Source organism: Hordeum vulgare, chromosome 1H (genome assembly GCF_904849725.1).
Source record: "Hordeum vulgare subsp. vulgare chromosome 1H, MorexV3_pseudomolecules_assembly, whole genome shotgun sequence".
NCBI lineage: Eukaryota > Viridiplantae > Streptophyta > Magnoliopsida > Poales > Poaceae > Hordeum > Hordeum vulgare.
In genome coordinates, this window is record NC_058518.1 from 461,056,630 (window position 1) to 461,065,479 (window position 8,850).

An 8,850-nucleotide genomic window follows, 5' to 3' on the forward strand; every position below is an offset into this window, starting at 1 on the left:
TAAAAGAGAAAAGAAATACAAAGTGGCCCGATTTATGAGGAAAACCAGGCCGAAAACCATTGAACTAAAAAGAAAAGAAAGAAAGAAAAAAAAAACACCAAGACAAACCACTTCCACGAATCACAACCTCTGCCTGTAATGATAGTGAGCAAGATCTTCAAAGAAACCTTCAAAAAGGAAAGCGGCATCAACTGACACCGTTGTCGTCTTTGGCATCGACCTCCGTCGATCACAAAGCTTTCACCCAGATCCGCACAAGACCACTCCACCGAATCCTAAGAATGGTCCGGCCTAGCCAACAACCCCGAGTGTCGCTTCCAATCCAAACCAACCAGGACTCGGTGGTGAGAGCCAACTCTTCGACAATGCCTCCAAGAAGGAAAAGGACGCCCGCAAGCGCCAACATTGCCGGCATCGACCCCCGTCGAACAAACAAGCTTTCACTCAGAGCCTAAAATCTCACCACCTCTACAGACTCCGGGGAGGGAGCCAAGCCAAAGCAAACCTGCAAACCGAGCCTTGACTCCGCTTGTTTTCAACAATGGCGAGACCAGACCAATTAGATCTGAAGGGCCCCATGGCCTATGCATAACCATGGTGGATTCCTCGTGTTGAGACCGACACCACCGCGAACACGAGCATCACACTATTACCACCGGGGCGACCTCTAGAGCCGCCACCTCCACCACTACCACGCTGAGCACCACACCCATGGCCCCAAAAGCCCAGTCGGGCCAAGAGAGGAGCCATAACCACAGTCAAGCCTCAGATCCACCTCCAAAGCCGAAGCTCTCGCAGTAAGCGCAAATCGGGCACCAACTCTACTGCGCCTCCGCGCCGAACCACCAGCCGACGCACCGTCTGCCCCGAAGCAAACCCCGACGGCCAGCCCCGTCGCTGGAGCGGACAGATCGGGACCGCCCCGATCTAAGCCTCCGAGCCCGCTCCTGGACAACCATCGCAGCAACCGAGCAACCCACGCCTCCCAGGCCGCCCACCTCACCCGAAACGCCGACGCAAGAGCCGCAACGATGCGCCGGCCGTCGCCCTCTGCTCGCCGCCCGCCGCCATGAGATCCCCAACTCGTGGAGGACGCCGCCGCGGGAGAAAAGTATCGGCCCTGCCGCCCAGCTCCACGCGAGCTTTGCTCGCGGGAGGCACCAGCGACGGCGAGGGGAGGAGGAGGGTGGGGGCGCCGGGGGCCTGTTGGTCGGGGTCGCTGCCCGTGTCGCCCCTGGGGACAGAGGACGCGGGGGCTCCGATGGGTTTAAATTATTGTCTCGGACTGGTTTGAGTTTTCAAGTTCGGCTCACGAGCCTTTGGATTTAGTGGATTGAGTAGTCGAGGATCATCAGCTATTTTGTAAATGCAATGATGAGGACATCACAACCATCGACAAGTCTTCAATAATTATAGGGCAAATCACAAAAAAGTCGTGCTATACTCATACGTGACGAGGTATCATTTCAAAGAAGTCCAACGTCGTATGAGCTCTTGAAGCAACCAGTTTGAAGAAAACAAGTTTCAAGAGTAGCTGATCATGTCCGCTTTTACCTCTCGCGTTTCGTTGTTCCACACCCTTTTGGGGAAAGACGGGGCCATAGGGGTACATCATCGGAAAGTACATCAAATTTACTTTCCAATACAAAAAACCTCACATCATTTAAAGTTGTGAGTCAAAAGTTCTAGTCATTCTTGTGAAAAGTGTCGAGGCTGTCAAGGCTTGCGAATTTTTGAGGAGCTCTCCAACAACTTCTAAAATTGAGTGCTTATTCTCCCAAGGAAGACATACAAAGCTGATTACTTTTGAAATCTTTTCACACCTAGCTAAGGGGGGTTGTTCCTGTTGGGGAACGTCGCATGGGAAACAAAAAATTTCCTACGCACACGCAATTCCTATCATGATGATGTTCATCTACGAGAGGAGATTCAGATCTACATACCCTTGTAGATCGCACAGCGGTAAGCGTTAAGAAACGCGGACGATGTAGTGGAATAGCTTGCGTGATTCAAATCACCGTAGTCGTACACTCCATCCCACGGTCTCATCACGATCCGTCCCGCGAACTTCATCGCAATCTGTCCCGTGATCTCATCATGATCCTTCCCGATCTAGTGCCGAACGGACGGCACCTCCGCGTTCAGCACACGTACATCTCGATGACGATATCCACCTTCTTGATCAAGCAAGAGGGGGCGGAGAGGTAGAAGAGTTCTCCAACAGCGTAACGGCGCTCCGGTGGTGGTGAAGAATCTACTCCTGCAAGGCTCTGCCCGAGCTCCGCAGAAATAAGATCTAGAGGAAAAACTGCATGGTATAGCGTCGAGCAGCACGTGGCAAAGTTGTATCTCAAAAACCCTCAATACCTCTAGTATATATAGGAGGGAGGGAGGGGAGGAGGCAGCCTCAAACCCTCAAGGTTTGGCCGAAATTGGAGGTGGAGGAGTCCTACTCCAATCCTACTTGGAGTAGGATTCCACCTTCCCACTTGGAAACTCTTTCCACCTTGTGTTTTTTCCTTCTCAAACCTTATGGGCCTTAGTGGGAACTTATTCCAGCCCACCAGGGGCTGGTTTATCTCTTCCCATAGCCCATGAGACCCCATGGGGCGTGACACCCCTCCCGATGGTCCCCAGCACCCCTCCCGGCACTCCCGGTACACTACCGATGAGCCCGAAACTTTTCCGGTGACCAAAACAGGACTTCCTATATATCAATCTTTACCTCCGGACCATTCCGGAGCTCCTCGTGATGTCCTGGATCTCATCCGGGACGCCCAACAACTTTCGGTTACCAACACCTATAACTCAACTATACCGAAACGTCACCGAACCTTAAGTGTGCACACCGTGCGGGTTCGAGAACTATGCACACATGACCCGAGACACTCCTCGGTCAATATCCAACAGCGGGACCTGGATGCCCATATTGGATCCTACATTTTCTCCGAAGATCTTATCGGTTGAACCTCAGTGCCAATGATTCATATAATCCCGTATGTCATTCCCTTTGTCCTTCGGTATTACGAGTGGGCCCCGAGATACCTCTCCGTCACACGGAGTGACAAATCTCAGTCTTGATCCATACTAACTCAACGGACACCTTCGGAGATACTTGTAGAGCACCTTTATAGTCACCCAATTACGTTGCGACATTTGATGCACACAAGGTATTCCTCCGGTGCGAGTGAGTTATATGATCTCATGGTCATAGGAACAAAAACTTGACACGCGGAAAACAATAGCAATAAAACGACACAATCAATATGCTACGTTCATAGTTTGGGTCTTGTCCATCACATGATTCTCCTAATGATGTGATCCCATTATCAAGTGACAACACTTGCCTATGGCCAGGAAACCTTGACCATCTTTGACCAACGAACTAGTCAACTAGAGGCTCACTAGGGACAGTGTCTTGTCTATGCATCGACACATGTATTTCAGTTTCCAATCAATACAATTCTAGCATGGATAATAAACGATTATTATGAACAAGGAAATATAATAATAACTAATTTATTATTACCTCTAGGGTATATTTCCAACAGTCTCCCACTTGCACTAGAGTCAACAATCTAGTTCACATCACCATGTGATTTCAACGAATCCAACACCCATATAGTTCTCGGGTCTGATCACGTCTTGCTCGTGAGAGAGGTTTTAGTCTACGGTTCTGAAACTTTCAGATCCGTGTGTTCTTTACAAATCTTCATGTCATCTTATAGATCCTGCTACTACGTGTTATTCAGAAATACTCCAAATATCTACTCTACTATACGAATCCGTTTCACTACTCATAGTTATTCGGATTAGTGTCAAAGCTTGCATCGGCGTGACCCTTTACGACGAACTCTTTAACCACCTCCATAATCGAGAAAAAAATCCTTAGTCCAGTAGTCACTAAGGATAACTTTGACCGATGTTCAGTGATTCAATCCTGGATCACTCTCTCTACCTCTTAACAGACTTGTGGCAAGGCACACAACAGTGCGGTACACAGCAAGGCATACTGTAGAGTCTATGGCTAAGGCATAGGGGACGACCTTCGTCCTTTCTCTTTCTTCTACCGTGGTCGGGCTTTTCAGTCTTACTCGTATTCACACCTTACAATACAACCAAGAACTCTTTCTTTGCTGGTCTATTTTGAACTCCTTCAAAAACTTGTCAAGGCATGGATTTCATTTGAAAGTTTTGTTTAGCATTTTGATATATCACCATAGATCTTGATGCTCAATGTTTAAGTAGCTCTATCCAGGTCTTCCTTTGAAAACCCCCTTTCAAACAACCTTTATGATTTACAGAAATTCTACATTACTTCCGATCAATAATATGTCAACCACATATACTTATCAAAAATTCTATAGTGCTCCCACTCACTTCTTTGGAAATACAAGTTTCTCATAAACCTTGCACAAACCCAAAAGCTTTGATCATCTCATAAAAGCGTATATTCTAACTCCGAGATGCTTGCACCAGTCCATAAAAGGATCGGTGGAGCTTGCATACTTGTTAGTATCCTTAGGACCGACAAAACCTTCTGATTGTATCACATACAATCTTTCCTCAAGGAAACCGTCAAGGAAACAATGTTTTGTCTTCCTATGTGCAATATTTCACAAATAATGCAGCAACTACTAACATAATTCCAACAGACTTTTAGCATCGCTACGAGTGAGAAAGTCACATCATAGTCAACTCTTTGATCTTGTCGAAAACATCTTTGTGACAAGTCGAGCTTTTCTTAATAGTGACTTATCACCATCATCGTCTGTCATCCCTTTTAAAGATCCATCTTTACTTAGTAGTCCTACGACCATCAAGTAGTTCTTCCAAAGTCTACACTTTGTTTTATACATGGATCCTCTCTCGGATTTCATGCCTCCACCCATTGTCAGAATCCGGGCCCACCATTGCTTCTCCATAACTCATAGGTTCATTGTTGTTCAACAACATGACCTCCAAGATAGGGTCACCGTACCACTCTACAGCAGTACACGACCTTGTCGACCTACGAGGTTTGTAGTAACTTGATCCAAAGCTCAATGATCACCATCATCAGGTTTCTACTTCAATTGGTGTAGGCGCCACAGGAACAACTTCCTGCGCCCTGCTTGTTGGGGAACGTCGCATGGGAAACAAAAAATTTCCTACGCGCACGAAGACCTATCATGGTGATGTCCATCTACGAGAGGGGATGAGTGATCTACGTACCCTTGTAGATCGTACAGCAGAAGCGTTATAGAACGCGGTTGATGTAGTGGAACGTCCTCACGTCCCTCGATCCGCCCCGCGAACAATCCCGCGATCTAGTACCGAACGGACGACACCTCCGCGTTCAGCACACGTACAGCTCGACTATGATCTCGGCCTTCTTGATCCAGCAAGAGAGACGGAGAGGTAGAAGAGTTCTCCGGCAGCATGACGGCGCTCCGGAGGTTGGTGATGATCTTGTCTCAGCAGGGCTCCGCCCGAGCTCCGCAGAAACGCGATCTAGAGGAAAAACTATGGAGGTATGTGGTCGGGCAGCCGTGAGAAAGTCGTCTCAAATCTGCCCTAAAAGCTCCATATATATAGGAGGAGGGAGGGGGACCTTGCCTTGGGGTCCAAGGGACCCTCAAGGGGTCGGCCGAGCCAAGGGGGGGAGGACTCCCCCCCCAAACCGAGTTGGACTTGGTTTGGTGGGAGGAGTCCCCCTCCCTTCCCACTTCCTCCCTCTTTTTTTTTTCTTTTCCTTTGATTTCTTTTTCTTGGCGCATAGGCCCACTTGGGGCTGTCCCACCAGCCCACTAAGGGCTGGTGTGTCTCCCCAAAGCCTATGGGCTTCCCCGGGGTGGGTTGCCCCCCCCGGTGAACTCCCGGAACCCATTCGTCATTCCCGGTACATTCCCGGTAACTCCGAAAACCTTCCGGTAATCAAATGAGGTCATCCTATATATCAATCTTCATTTCCGGACCATTCCGGAAACCCTCGTGACTTCCGTGATCTCATCCGGGACTCCGAACAACATTCGGTAACCAACCATATAACTCAAATACGCATAAAACAACGTCGAACCTTAAGTGTGCAGACCCTGCGGGTTCGAGAACTATGTAGACATGACCCGAGAGACTCCTCGGCCAATATCCAATAGCGGGACCTGGATGCCCATATTGGATCCTACATATTCTACGAAGATCTTATCGTTTGAACCTCAGTGCCAAGGATTCGTATAATAACGTATGTCATTCCCTTTGTCCTTCGGTATGTTACTTGCCCGAGATTCGATCGTCAGTATCCGCATACCTATTTCAATCTCGTTTACCGACAAGTCTCTTTACTCGTTCCGTAATACAAGTTCCCGCAACTTACACTAAGTTACATTGCTTGCAAGGCTTATGTGTGATGTTGTATTACCGAGTGGGCCCCGAGATACCTCTCCGTCACATGGAGTGACAAATCCCAGTCTTGATCCATACTAACTCAACTAACACCTTCGGAGATACCTGTAGAGCATCTTTATAGTCACCCAGTTACGTTGCGACGTTTGATACACACAAAGCATTCCTCCGGTGTCAGTGAGTTATATGATCTCATGGTCATAGGAATAAATACTTGACACGCAGAAAACAGTAGCAACAAAATGACACGATCAACATGCTACGTCTATTAGTTTGGGTCTAGTCCATCACGTGATTCTCCCAATGACGTGATCCAGTTATCAAGCAACAACACCTTGTTCATAATCAGAAGACACTGACTATCATCGATCAACTGGCTAGCCAACTAGAGGCATGATAGGGACGGTGTTTCGTCTATGTATCCACACATGTAAATGAGTCTTCATTCAATACAATTATAGCATGGATAATAAACTATTATCTTGATACAGGAATTATAATAATAACTATACATTTATTATTGCCTCTAGGGCATAATTCCAACAGTCTCCCACTTGCACTAGAGTCAATAATCTAGCCCTCACATCACCATGTGAATTACATTGTAATAAATCTAACACCCAAACAGTTCTGGTGTCGATCATGTTTTGGCCATGGAAGAGGTTTAGTCAGCGGGTCTGCTACATTCAGATCCGTGTGCACTTTGCATATATTTACATCCTCCTCCTCGACGTAGTCGCGGATGAGGTTGAAGCGTCGTTTGATGTGTCTGGTCTTCTTGTGAAACCTTGGTTCCTTTGCTAAGGCAATGGCACCAGTGTTGTCACAGAACAAGGTTATTGGATCCAGTGCACTTGGCTCCACTCCAAGATCCGTCATGAACTGCTTCATCCAGACACCCTCCTTAGCCGCCTCCGAGGCAGCCATGTACTCTGCTTCACATGTAGAATCTGCTACGACGCTTTGCTTGGAACTGCACCAGCTTACTGCACCCCCATTAAGAATAAATACGTATCCGGTTTGCGACTTAGAGTCGTCCGGATCTGTGTCAAAGCTTGCATCGACGTAACCTTTTACGGCGAGCTCTTCGCCACCTCCATATACGAGAAACATCTCCTTAGTCCTTTTCAGGTACTTCAGGATATTCTTGACCGTTGTCCAGTGATCCACTCCTGGATTACTCTGGAACCTACCTGCCATACTTATGGCCAGGCTAACATCCGGTCTAGTGCACATCATTGCATACATGATAGAACCTATGGCTGAAGCATAGGGGACGGAGCGCATATGCTCTCTATCTTCATCAGTTGCTGGGCACTGAGTCTTACTCAATCTCGTACCTTGTAGAACTGGCAAGAACCCTTTCTTGGACTGTTCCATTTTGAACCTCTTCAAAACTTTATCAAGGTATGTGCTTTGTGAAAGTCCTATCAGGCGTTTTGATCTATCCCTATAGATCTTAATGCCTAGTATGTAAGCAGCTTCTCCTAGGTCCTTCATAGAGAAACTTTTATTCAAGTAACCTTTTATGCTCTCCAAAAGCTCTACGTTGTTTCCAATCAGTAATATGTCATCCACATATAATATTAGAAACGCCACAGAGCTCCCACTCACTTTCTTGTAAATACAAGATTCTCCAACCACTTGTATAAACCCAAATGCTTTGATCACCTCATCAAAGCGTTTGTTCCAACTCCGAGATGCTTGCACCAGTCCATAAATGGATCGCTGGAGCTTGCACACTTTGTCAGCATTTTTAGGATCGACAAAACCTTCGGGTTGCATCATATACAACTCTTCCTTAAGGAAACCGTTAAGGAACGCCGTTTTGACATCCATCTGCCAGATTTCATAATCGAAAAATGCAGCTATTGCTAACATGATTCTGACGGACTTAAGCATTGCCACGGGAGAGAAAATCTCATCGTAGTCAATTCCTGGAACTTGTGAAAAACCCTTTGCCACAAGTCGAGCTTTATAAACGGTCACATTACCGTCAGCGTCCGTCTTCTTCTTAAAGATCCATTTGTTCTGAATAGCCTTGCGGCCCTCAGGTAGTATCTCCAAAGTCCACACTTTGTTCTCATACATGGATCCTATCTCGGATTTCATGGCTTCTAGCCATTTGTTGGAATCTGGGCCCACCATTGCTTCTTCATAATTTGCAGGTTCATTGTTGTCTAACAACATGATTGATAAGACGGGATTACCGTACCACTCTGGAGCAGCGCGTGATCTCGTCGACCTGCGTGGTTCAACAGAAACTTGAACTGGAGTTTCATGATCATCATCATTAACTTCCTCCTCAACCGGCGTCGCAATGACAGAGGTTTACCCTTGCCCTGCGCCACCATCCAGAGGGATGAGAGGTTCGACAACCTCGTCAAGTTCTATCTTCCTCCCACTCAATTCTCTCGAGAGAAACTCCTTCTCGAGAAAAGTTCCGTTCTTAGCAACAAACACTTTGCC

At 47.2% G+C, this 8,850-nt stretch overlaps 1 pseudogene; it reads right to left on the reverse strand.

Moving 5' to 3' along the window:
• Positions 1 to 275: 275 nt before the first annotated feature.
• LOC123400720 lies at positions 276 to 959 on the reverse strand (annotated as a pseudogene).
• Between the last annotated feature and the right edge of the window lie 7,891 nt (positions 960 to 8,850).